Source organism: Lutra lutra, chromosome 1 (genome assembly GCF_902655055.1).
Source record: "Lutra lutra chromosome 1, mLutLut1.2, whole genome shotgun sequence".
NCBI lineage: Eukaryota > Metazoa > Chordata > Mammalia > Carnivora > Mustelidae > Lutra > Lutra lutra.
In genome coordinates, this window is record NC_062278.1 from 201671805 (window position 1) to 201684094 (window position 12290).

At 43.1% G+C, this 12290-nt stretch overlaps 1 protein-coding gene across 5 annotated transcripts in view; it reads left to right on the top strand.

Moving 5' to 3' along the window:
* The window catches only part of SFMBT1 (Scm like with four mbt domains 1), a 122498-nt gene that overhangs the window by 7620 nt on the left and 102588 nt on the right, over window positions 1-12290 (top strand). For all 5 annotated transcript variants that reach the window (XR_007120976.1, XM_047691940.1, XM_047691969.1 and 2 more), the window contains exon 2: window positions 2503-2575. The gene's annotated coding sequence lies outside the window, so the exon portion shown is untranslated. The remainder of the gene's footprint in view (window positions 1-2502; window positions 2576-12290) is intronic.

The following is a 12290-nucleotide window of genomic DNA, read 5'->3' on the forward strand; positions in this document are numbered from 1 at the left end:
ACTAGCAAAATCTTAAGTTTTGGTGTGCTGTTCTTCTGTAGCTTCCTCGAGGGGCTTCTGTATTCCCCTGTCTCATCTTGGACCTCATTGTGATCTCCTTTTTCTCTCAGAGTTCCAGCCCCTTCAGACCTGGACCCATTATCTAGTCTTTCACTTGCTTCCTAGCCAGTACCCTTACCCTTGCCCCGTTGTCCTTCTGCAACCTCTGCTTCGTAGACTACCACCCCCAAGCTGTCTAGCCTGTGCTCTCTCTGTTCTTGGACACAGGCTATCTTGCATTTAGGGTCCCCTCTTGAAGTGGCCCTGTGCGTGCGTGGCCCCCGGGGTTCTGTCTTGAGGAAGAGCCTTTTCTTTTGCCTTCTGTGACTTTTTCAGACCTTCCCTTGTTTCTCTGTTTACATCTGTCTTGGTGGATTCATCCACGTTCACCTTCCCCTAGCCCTTGTGCCTTCCTAACCCTTTCTGCTAAGCTTTACATCCACATGTCTCTTGCTGTCTGGATCTCCAGTTTGGTTGCCTCACTGGGCCCTCAAAAGACGCAGGTCCCAGACACCCACAGCCCCTCATTCTACCCTGAAGCTGCTGCTCCTCCAGCAGGCCTGTCTGTCCAGGTCTCTTTCTTGATGTTCCTCTTCAGTGATGGTGTTTGTTTTGTCCCCCGGCAGCTCTCTTGTGGAACGCAGAGTCTTCTTGAATTACCAGCCTCCGATTTAGGAATATTCATGCAAATCTGACTCCTTTGCTTTGAGACATTTTTAAAGCTAAGGAACATTTTGTTCAAATGAATCTTTCTAGGAAGCGCAGTGTGTAACATAAACACAAGTGGAGGTGTCCGGGGGAGGAAGGGAGTGAAGGGCCAGTGTCCGGTCCTGCCCTTAGCCAGCCTCGCAGTGCTGCCCTCCGCCTCCTCCTCCTTGAGGCAGGTTTGGCATCTGGCCCCTGGACTCTGTGCATGGAGCTCCTGCAGTTACTGCCAGTAGTGTCCTGAGGGCACTCTGTGTATTTGAAAATCGCTTTATCTGTTTTGCACCCCACCTCTTTCCCATTGGTTTTCCTTTGGAAAGTTTTAATTGTGACTGATAAATACAAAATTAGTGCCAGTGATGAATCTTGCCAAGGAAAAGGAAAACCACTTTGGAAAGTGAAACTGGGTATTAAAAAGAGCCAGCTCCAGTGTTCACTCTCGCTTCTCTCTCTATGACAAATAAATAAATAAAAATCTTAAAAAAAAAAAAAAAAAGAGCCAGCTCCATTAAATGCTGAAAACTTCACAAGTGCCCAAGGGCTCCTTTCAAAATTTAGTCTCTCCTGACTATACCTTTCTGTCTTTAAAGCTGCATTTCAGTAACATGAACATTCAAGATAAGCTTAATTTTATGTTTTTGTTTTGTCCCTTTACCAGTATAGCAGGTTTATTCAACCCATAATGTAACTAAAATATTTGCAGTGAAAAGTATAAACCTTGTTCTCTTAATTCCAAATGCCCCCCCCGCCCACCCCTGCCGCAATCTTCCCTGCTCTCCAGTCCATCTGACAGACTGTGGCCAGAAGAACTTTGTCAACAAACGTGATTGTATAGTGTAAAACTTCCACTGCCAGTAGGGTGAAGTCCAAACTCTTCAGGAAAGCAGGCAGAGCCCTCACAGAGCTTCCCTTCAGTGACCATCCCACTCACCTCTCTCTCCCTCATGGACACCCTGCTCTTCATGCATCCTTTTCCTGGGAGGTCCCTTTGTCTAGAGTGTCCTTCCACTGACACAGCACTTCCAAAATGTCAGTCTTGCATGGGCCACTTTCACACTTTTTTGCCATGTTTGATTACTGTAATCATTCTTGTATATTTAACAAATTGACTTTTAACAATTGATCTTTTTTTAAAAAAAGATTTTATTTATTTATTTGAGAGAAAGTGCACACGGGACGGAGGGGCAAAGGGAGGGGGAGAAGCAGAGTCCTTGCTGAGCAGGGAGCCAGACCACAACCATGCGGGCTCCATCCCCGGACTCCCGAGATCATGACCTGAGCTGAAGACAGACGCTTAAGCAACTGAGCCACGCAGGTGCCCCTAAAAATTAGACTTTTAACTTAAAAGTATTATTACATTTAGAAATGAAAAATAGTGGGGTACCTGGGTGGCTCTGTGGTTAAAGCCTCTGCCTTCGGCTCAGGTCATGATCCCAGGGTCCTGGGATCGAGCCCCCGCATTGGGGTGTCTGCTCAGCGGGGAGCCTGCTTCCTCCTCTCTCTCTCTGCCTGCCTTTCTGCCTACTTTGTGATCTCTGCCTGTCAAATAAATAAATTTAAAAAAAGCTTAAAAAAAAGAAATGAAAAATAGTGAAATATAAATAAAAGTAAATCTAATCAGTTTATGAAAATACATTCCTTCAGTAAGTTTCTCAATAAAACCCTTTCCTTGTATTTAAAAAATTTTGAAACTATGTACCTGATGATAGATGATATTAAAGAGTTGTTGATATTTTTTCTTTTTTCTCTTTTTTTTAGGTGTACTAATAGTGTTGTGATTATATAGGAGAATGCCCTTTCTACTGGGGGACAGCAGCTGAAGAGTTTAGAGGTGAGATGTCGTCATGTGTCCAACACTTCCAGGTAGCTCTGGAAGTACATGTATATGCCCGTGTGCAGACACAGAGAAAGCTTTCAGGAGATTGTTAATCATTTTTTTAATCCAAGTAGAGAGTATTTGGAACTTTTTCTACATCTCTGAAAACTTTGATGAAAGCCTGTATTGGTTGGGGAGCATAAAAATGACTGCGAGAAAGTTGGTATTCAAAAAAGTCTTTAACCCCAGCTCATGATGGGTAATAGACACACACACACACACACACACACACAGATAAAGTTCTTTTTAAAAGATTATTAATTTTAAAGTTGGGCTACAGTTGACATACAACATTGTATTGGTTTCAGGTATACAGCGTAATGGTTCAGTATTTGTATATATTGGGGGACGGCCTCCGCAATAAGTCTGGTTAACATCCGTTACCACACACAGTTAACAAAAGCCTTTTTTTTCTTCTGATAAGAACTTTTTTATTCTCTTAGCAAATACGTGGTACAGTGTTACTACCTATAGTTGCCGTGCTGTATGTTAATCTCTAGGACTTAATTTATTTTAAAACTAGAAGTTTGTGCTTTTGAAGTTCTTAATAAAATTAACCAATACCTGTGAAGTTGCGGTTGCAAATTTTATGTGTTAACTTTTTTCCTCCATTCCACCATAAAAATCCTACGTAATATACTTTAAAAGAAGGAGTCTTTGTAGCGCCTACATTTTCTTGTGTCCCACCAGTGGCTTGGGTGTTGCCCAGAGGGGAGTGCACTGAGGAAATCCCTGCTTGCCCTCTACAGGACTCTGATTCCGGTCTTGTGTGAGGTCGTTCTGCCTGGACTCCTCCAGGCCCGGTTACCCTTTGCCCTGGGTGCTCGCTGGCGTTGTACGTGCTCCACTCTTTTTTTTTTTTTTTTTTAAAGATTTTATTTATTTATTTGACAGACAGAGATCACAAGTAGGCAGAGAGGCAGGCAGAGAGTAGAGGAGGAAGCAGGCTCCCCGCTGAGCAGAGAGCCCGAGCAAGGGCTCGATTCCAGGACCCCGAGATCATGACCTGAGCCGAAGGCAGAGGCTTTAACCCACTGAGCCCCCCAGGCACCCCAACATGCTCCACTCTTACAAATATCACAGCTATAATCATCTGTCCCGTGCTTCTCATCTCCACCAGGCTGTGAGCTCAAGATCAGAGACCCTGTGTACAGTACCTTGCACACAACCTGGCGGAGAGTAGAGAGCGGAGCAGCTATGGCTGATGAGAGCACAGAAGCGACATTGCCACACGGCGGCTTGTAATGTTCTTTCTCCTTGAAGATGGATTGTGTTCTAAACAAGAAGCTATTATGTTTAATCAGATTCCCTCTTGTCACTCCCAGGCTTCGAGGCTGCCAGTGACTTTCCACAGTCATTAGAATAAAATCCAAACTCCTTTTGTGGCCTATAATGCCCTTTGTGGTTTGTCCAGTCCTCTCTGCCACTTTCCCACCACTTTCCCACAGCACAGCCTCATGGGTTCCCTGTCCCTCAAGCATACCACGCTTGTTAGCGTTTGTTCCTTTTCACCAGAAGGGGTTCGGCTCAGGGATGAAACCTTCCTTCAGCATCCTTACCTCCACTCCAGGCGCTATTCTCGTTAGTGTTTGGTTTTCTTTGTGGCACTTACCGCTATATGAAGTTATCTTATTTCAGCTCATTTTAAAATTTAAATTAGAAGTTTCAATTTATTATATATGCTTTGAAGCCACACTCTAGAGAATCTGAAAATCTACTCTGAGGATGTTTTTCCTTATTGTTTCTTGTGACAGAACTAGACAGTGCCCTGATGCCTTGTTCTTGTGTTTACTCTTGTAAACTTCATGAAGACAGGAACTGGGTCTTTTTTTTTTAAATTAAAGTTTTAATCTTAATTCCAGTGTAGTTAACAGTGTTATATTAGTTTCAGGTGTACAATAGAATGATTCAGCACGTCCCGTCCATACAATATCTGGTGCTCATCACACATGTCCTCCTCGATGCCCATCACCTGTTTCAACCATTTCCCCCCGCCCCCCACCTCCACTCTGGTTACCATCAGTTTGTTCTCTTGAGTTAAGAGTCTGTTTCATGGTTTACCTCTCTCTCTTTTTCCCTTTGCTTGTTTGTTCTTAAATTCCTCATTTGAGTGAAATCATACAGTATTTGTCTTTCTCTGACTGACTTATTTAACTTAGCGTAATATTCTCTACTCCATCCATGTTGGAAATGGCAAGACTTCCTTCTTTTTGCAGCTGAATAATATTCCACTGTATTTATACGCCACATCTTCTTTCTCCATTCATCTGTCGATGGACACTTGAGCTGGCTTCCATAATTTAGCTCTTGTAAATAATGCTGCAGTAACATAGGGGTGCATGTATCTGTTTCTTTTCTTTCTTTCTTATTATTTTTTTAAAAGATCATATTTGTTTATTTGACAGAGAGAGAAAGAGCAGGCACAAGCAGGGAGAGTGGGAGAGGGAGGAGCAGACTCCCTGCTGGGCAGGGAGCCCGACGTGGGGCTCAATGTGGGGCTCGATCCCAGGACTCTGGGATCATGACCTGAGCCCAAGGCAGACGTTTAACCAATGAGCCACCCAGGCGCCCTGTGTGTTTCTGTTTCAATTAACGTTTTTGTATTTTTTGGGGGTAAATACCCACTAGGGCAATTGCTGGATTGGAGGGTAGTTTTATTTTTAACATTTTTGAGGAACTTCCATGCTGTCTTCCACAGTGGCTGCACAAGTTAGCATTCCCACCAGCCGGTACGAGGAGGGACTGGGTCTGTCTTAATCAGCATGGCACGCCTGGCACTGAGAACGGTGCATGGCAAATACATATATGTTACATGGGGGTGTGAATAAACAACCAACTTGTAAATGATCTAAGGAGTAATTTTTTTTTTTCTAAGCCTGGACATTTTTGTACAGTATTACAGTTCAGTTCTGGATGTTCAGAAATTTTTTTATGAGGAGTCAATATTTTGTCATATTTTGCTGCTTGGAGTGTCTGTTTTAGTTAATCTTTTAGGTTAGCAACATTTCTTTTGTTTTCATTAGCATATTAACTTACGTCATTATTTTTGCCAGGGCACCTGCACATTTATACATCCTTAAGAAGCACATTTCTGTTAGTAAAAATCCAGGTGAAGGGCATTAGCTCCAGGCATTTGCTTCACTTCTCATGGTGGTGGGTGCAGAGACGGCTGCCAGCAGCCCCGTTCTCTGTGGGTGTGGGGTGAGGCAACAGCACTCGACATTTGGTTTGCCCGGTGTGACTGGTACATGTGACTGATTCGGGGCTTCCGAATCACACCAGTGGATCCACTGTCCTCCCGCTGTTGTTCATTGAGTCCGTGTTCTGGGGGCCCCGAGACCAGGGAAGGCATCCACAGAGGTGGAAGAAGGTCGGACACACTTACTTGGGCTTTGCCTGCATCCTTCCTCCCCAGTCCTTTTTGGAAATGGGGAAGTTTGGGAAATGTTGAAGCTATGGAGGGACCCTTTAGTTTATGACTGAAGTAACTTTTGGCTGGGGCGAGTTTAGGAAATTTGGACTCTTCAGTAATACCAAAGTTCTTTGTTGGTTTAGCAATAAGACGATCTTAGAGGAAACTGTTTCTCATAAAATGTGATTGGAACGTAATAATAACATGAAATGTAACAACTTCAGTTATGGATTTATTAATATATTTGAATCATTTAAACTTTGGTTACAACAAAGGGAAACATTTAAGAGATTTATGCATCTTGGTTGGGGAAGCAAGTGCATTTTTTTTTTTTTTTTTTAGCATTATGTCTAGAAATTGAACATTATCATGGTTTTGAAGGAGGAGGGCAGAGTGGACCTCTCTATATCTACCTTTGTTTAAATAAATGCAAATATTTGCCACAAAGAATTTAGAGATAGGTAAGAAAAGTAAGATTGCTGTTAAGAGGCAACACTTTTCCTTCCTCCGCTTTGATTTTGTCATAATCATAGACTTAAATACTTACTGATTTTTTAAAAATAGGGAGATGTGTACATAGTAAAATGTTTCTGAATTGTGAAAAAGACTGTATTCCTTAACTGAGACCCCCAGTCCCTCAGTCCCTTCTGTAGGCCACTTTTATTGTTAGTTTCTTTATGTTTCCCAGAAAAATTTTATTTGTATAAAAACATACAGTTCCCCACCCACTTAAAAAAAACAATTGGTGGCACTCTTCATTTAAAATACCTTAGATAGGGCGTCTGGGTGGCTCAGTGGGTTAAGCCTCTGCCTTTGGCTCAGATCATGGTCTTGGGATCCTGGGATCAAGGCCCGCATTGGGCTCTCTGCTCAGCAGGGAGCCTGCTTCCCGCCCCCCCCACCGCCTGCCTCTCTACCTGCTTGTGATTTCTCTGTCAAATAAATAAATAAATAATTCTAAAAAAAAATTAATAAAATACCTTAGTTGTATCCAAGTACACAAAGCTTGGCCTCATTCTTTTAATGATTACCTAGGAGTCTATTGTATGGATGTACCTTTTTTTTCTTTTCTTTTCTTTCTTTCTTTCTTTTTTTTTTTTTTTTTTTTTGGTAGGCTGGGGCTTCAACTCACAACCCTGAGATCAAGGGCCACACGTTCTACCTTAGTAGGTATGTGCCAGGTACCCCCAGGATGCACCTTAATTTATTCAGTTGGTTTCCTGTTTGTATACATTTTGGGTTATTTCCAGTCTTTTAATGCTACAACAGTATCATGGAAATTACCCCGAATGACAACTGAATGTGCTTAGATTAAGATGAGCTGTCTAATACTTAAAAGTTTTTTTCTGAGTTAGTGTATTTGTAGAGACCATTCTCCAACCACTCCCTGTCCCCCAAATGCAGAGAAGAAGCAAGTGGATGCAGTAGAGTCAGCGCACTTGGAGATAGAGTCGCACAGAGGCCTTCTGCCAGCCCGCCGCTCTCCGCCTTCCCCTGCAGGCAGCGTCCGCAGATGCCCCTGCACCAGTGAGGCGTGGACCGGCCTCGAAGCCCCAGCCTGGAGTGCAGCCTGCCTGTTACACTGTTACAGATGTAGATAATTTGTTTTGTATTTTGGTTTTGAGAAAATTGCCGCACCATAGATTGACTAACAAGTTATAACACTTTCTGGAATTTTTTTTGGCGTTCTTTTGCTTGTTTGGCAGATATATAGCTAAATAAAAACAAACAAACAAACCAGTTGATTTTTTTTTTAAGCTTTTATTTATTTATTTGACAGAGGGATCACAAGTAGGCAGAGAGAGAGACGGAAGCAGGCTCCCCACTGAGCGTAAAGCCCGATGAGGGACTCGATTCCCCAGACCCTGAGATCATGACCTGAGCAGAAGGCAGTGGCTTAACCCACTGAGCCACCCAGGCGCCCTACCAGTTGATTTTTATTTGAGCTACTTGGTAAGGAATTTTAAACACGGTGCTGTGGGTCCAGTGCAGTGATTTCTGAGGAAACTGAATTTGGAATTGTGATGCATTCTGTAGTTGAACCCTACAGTGTTCTATATATCTCAGTAATCCGAGTTCTTAGTTCTTACCTTTTTTTTTTTTTTTTAAGATTTTATTTATTTATTCGACAGAGAGATGAAGAAAGAGAGCACAAGTAGGCAGAGTGACAGTCAGAAGGAGAGGGAGAAGCAGGCTCTCTATTGAGCAGGAAGCCCAATGTGGGCCCCAATCCCAGGACCCTGGGATCATGACCCAAGCCGAAGGCAGTCGCTTAACCGACTGAGCCACTCAGGTGCCCCTAGTTCTTACCTTTTTTTTTTTTGTTTTTCAAGATTTTATTTATTTATTTGACAGACAGAGATCACAAGTAGGCAGAGAGGCAGGCAGAGAGAGAGAGAGAGAGAGAGGGAAGCAAGCTCCCTGCTGAGCAGAGAGCCCGATGCGGGGCTCGATCCCAGGACCCTGGGATCATGACCCGAGCCAAAGGCAGAGGCTTTAACCCACTGAGCCACCCAGGCGCCCCTAGTTCTTACCTCTTATTGGAAGAACTTCAGAACACTGCTCAGAGCATATATTTGTGTCCCCATCAGTATCTCCTCTGTGTGCTATTGTCACTTCTAAAATGCGTGACAGTTGATGGTAGTATATTCTTTCTCTCTGTGGTCGTCTGTTCCTACCCTGTGACCCTTGTGTGTGCTCAGAGAACATGCATGTGGAGCCGGTGGTGGGCAGGCGTGCACGAGTATCTGTGAGCACCAGTGTTTTTTCCTGCAGGGTCTCTGAGCCACTGAGGGTGCTGCTGGCTGTGCCTGAGCCAAGTGTGTGTGTGCTCTGCTGGGCTCTTCTCTCTGCTGCTTATTTTGTGTTCTAGGGAGTAATTTTGACCAGTGGAGTCAGGCAAAAGGATGTGACTTGTAGTCTTGGGTTTGTGGCAAAGAAGGTGTCATACAGTATTAGTCACTGTGTCAGAAAGCAAGTTTTAAGGTTTGAGGAGGTGCTTTCAAGAAGGGGTATGAGAGGAAGTATAGAAATCAGCAGACAGGGTTAGTCAGATAAGACCACAGGACAGCCTGGCATGTTGGACCATCCAGTGTTGAAAGAGCAGGTAGAAGAAGCAGTGGCTTGAAGGCATATTTTCACTTGAAGAATTTGGAGGGTAAGGGATTGCCTATGGGTAGTGCCTGGTGCATTTATACAGGGGCTCCGCTTTAATGACCTCTCAGATTCTTCCACTCCTTCTTGTTGAGAAAGGTGCTCCTGATTGGCTGGTTTGCACACTAGGACGAGTCAGAGGAACTGACTTGAGACAGATGGTAGGCATTGAATTTCGTTCTCTTGTGGAAGCAGCAGTACCCTTCCCTGGGGGCAGCAGTGTTATTGCTGCATTAGAAAGTTGTATTTTTTTTCTCAGTAATGAATTGGAGATATCATGATCTGATACCACAGAAATTCATTTAGCAAACGCCAGATAGCCATGAAGTGAAGCCCTGGTGCCAGGAGTTTGAGGAATGCAGAGTAGAGTGAGGTCCCTGCCCTGGAGAAGCTTCTAGTGCTGTGGTAAGACATGCCACAGAATACTCCCGTGTTAGTGCTGTCAGAAAGGTACAGAGTGCCTACCGTGGAAGATATTTCTACAAGGGTGTGGGAAGGGCTATCTTGTAGGGTATTGTTTTGGGAAAGAATTTTTGTGGGACTTCAGGCAGTGAGTGATCGGTGAATGCTTGCGTTGTTAGTATAAGACTTTCTAATAAGCTAAATTATTTTTTTTTTTAATGGAGGAAAGATCTATTGTAAAATAAGAAAATACCTTGAACTTCTCCTTTGCATATCCCCTTCCAATCCTTTACCTTTAGTGCTCCTTCCTCCTAAAGCTGTTTAAAGCTGGTGGGGTTCCTACCAGCTTTTTCTCTCTGAGAGCAGTAGAGGAAACAAGAGCTAGCTCTCTTGATCCCTGGGCTGTTAACATCTGCAGCTTAGGCCCATGGGGACCCACCTGGAGCTGCAGTGTGTAGTAGTCAGGTCACCGGGATGGAAGGAAAGTGCTCGATCTCTGGCCATGAGCATGCAGCTTGGCAAGAATTAGAGTGTATCCTAAGAGAGCCCCAAACTGTTTACGTTATCTGTTGAGCTCCCATATTTGCTGTTTAATTGCTGAGGGGGCTTATTATGTTGAATGCTTACATGCGAGTCATTTGCAGTTTTTATTTATGGTTCTCTGTTTTTGTGAATCTTTCATTTCCAATACAGATTAACCTTAAACTTTTTTTTTTTTTAAGATTTTATTTATTTATTTATTTCACAGACAGAGATTACAAGTAGGCAGAGAGGCAGGCAGAGAGATAGGAGGAAGCAGGCTCCCTGCTGAGTAGACAGCCCAATGCGGGGCTCGATCCCAGGACCTGAGATCATGACCGGAGCCGAAGGCAGAGGCTTTAACTCACTGAGCCACCCAGGCTCCCCAACCTTAAACTTTTTTTGTTGTTAATTTTTAAAATAGGCTAGTTTTGGTAGAATGGTAGTAAAGGGACCATTATTATGGTTATTATTATGACATTATTCTGTCAGCCTACTGGAGAACTTTGGTGGGGTAGGTTGTAGAAGAAATGAAGTCCCCTTTTATTTAAAGCTCACTACTCTCCTATTCATACTTCCAAGCTATTGTTTGAGAAGTAAATACTACCTTGGAAGTTTGCCTTTTTTTTTTTTTTTTTAAAGTAGGCTCCATGCCCAATATGGAGCCCAGCGTGGGGCTTGAACTCTTGACTCTGATCAAGACCTGAGCTGAGATCAAGAGTAGGATGCTTAACCGACTTAGCCACCCAGGTGCCTTGGCAATTTGCTATTTTATGTGGCGATATTTATAATGTTAACGGTCAGAAAGTTAATTTCTCATTAAGTAATTTTAATCTTCATGCTTTCTTAGAAGTGGTGAATTGCATTTGGGGGCAGAACTTTTTTCTGAAGGACTGCAAATATATCACCTCTCCAGACATCCTTTTTGGAGGTGGTCTTCCCCCCCCACAACACAGCCCAACAACTAGAACAGCCAAGTCCATTTCTGAGTGCTAGCAGTAATTGCTGTAGAGCTCACGTACCAAAGCTGATCATATTTCTTTTTCGGTTTTAACTAGTCTCACCTTTGTTTGTGGATACTTCCTAACTCTTTCCCGGTCTTGTGTAGAATAGACCCCATTAGCTGGGAGGCAGACGAGTGGAGATTGTCAGGGCTGCACACTGGTGGCAGCTGTCAGCAAAGCCCAGCATTACTTTGGGGCTGGACATCCGACATAAGGTTCTTTTGACTTACCAAAGTTATCAGAATTATCAAGAAAAACTTAAAAGTTTGTTCAGGATGCACACTCTTATGGAGATAAGGAAGTAAATATATATTTCAGAAATATTTCCATCTACCATTAAAATGTGTTCTGGTACTTGAAGAAGGACCAAGCCTCGTTTATGTCTGGGCTTTATTACCTTCATCTGAAAACGACGAGAAGGGGACTATCAGATTTCTTCTAGGTTTAAAATTCCTCATGGCTCTCTAGAAAATTTACATATGGTAATTTTCCTCTTAGAAATATAGTTAATAGGAGCGCCTGGGTGGCTCAGTTGGTTAAGCGACTGCCTTTGGCTCAGGTCATGATCCCTGAGTCCTGGGATCAAGACCCACATCGGGCTCCCAGCTCCACAGGGAGTCTGCTTCTCCCTTGACCTTACCCCTCTCATGCTCTCTCTCTCTCTCAAATAAATAAATAAATAAGATCTTAAAAAGAAAGAAATATAGTTAATAAAGTAATACTTTATCTTTAATTCGATCAGCTAAATAGAAACCGAATTTATAGGTGCTGTAAGTGCCATACTTCTATATTGCTTCTTTAATATTTCTATGAAAATATTAATATTTTTATGGCCCTGATATATGTTGCATGTTAGTTTTTCCCTATATTGATTATTACAGAATGTTAATTTGTAATTATTTAGTTTTCTTTGGCTAAAGCCATTATATTCTCACTGGGTAGGAGTCTTACGAAAATTTCTATTGCTGTGAATTCCAGCAAGATTCAGGGACCAGCCCCAGATTCTAAGGCCATGTAGGAGTTCAGGGTCTCTTGAGGATTTGCTCAGCATCCTCATTGTCACCACGTGGTGCTTGCTAACATCTAGTTTCGTTTGGACTTCACTAGCCTCCTCACAGCTCCCCTTCCTTCCGCCCTTGCCCCCTCCAGTCTGCCCTTGACACGTGGGATCCTGTTGACA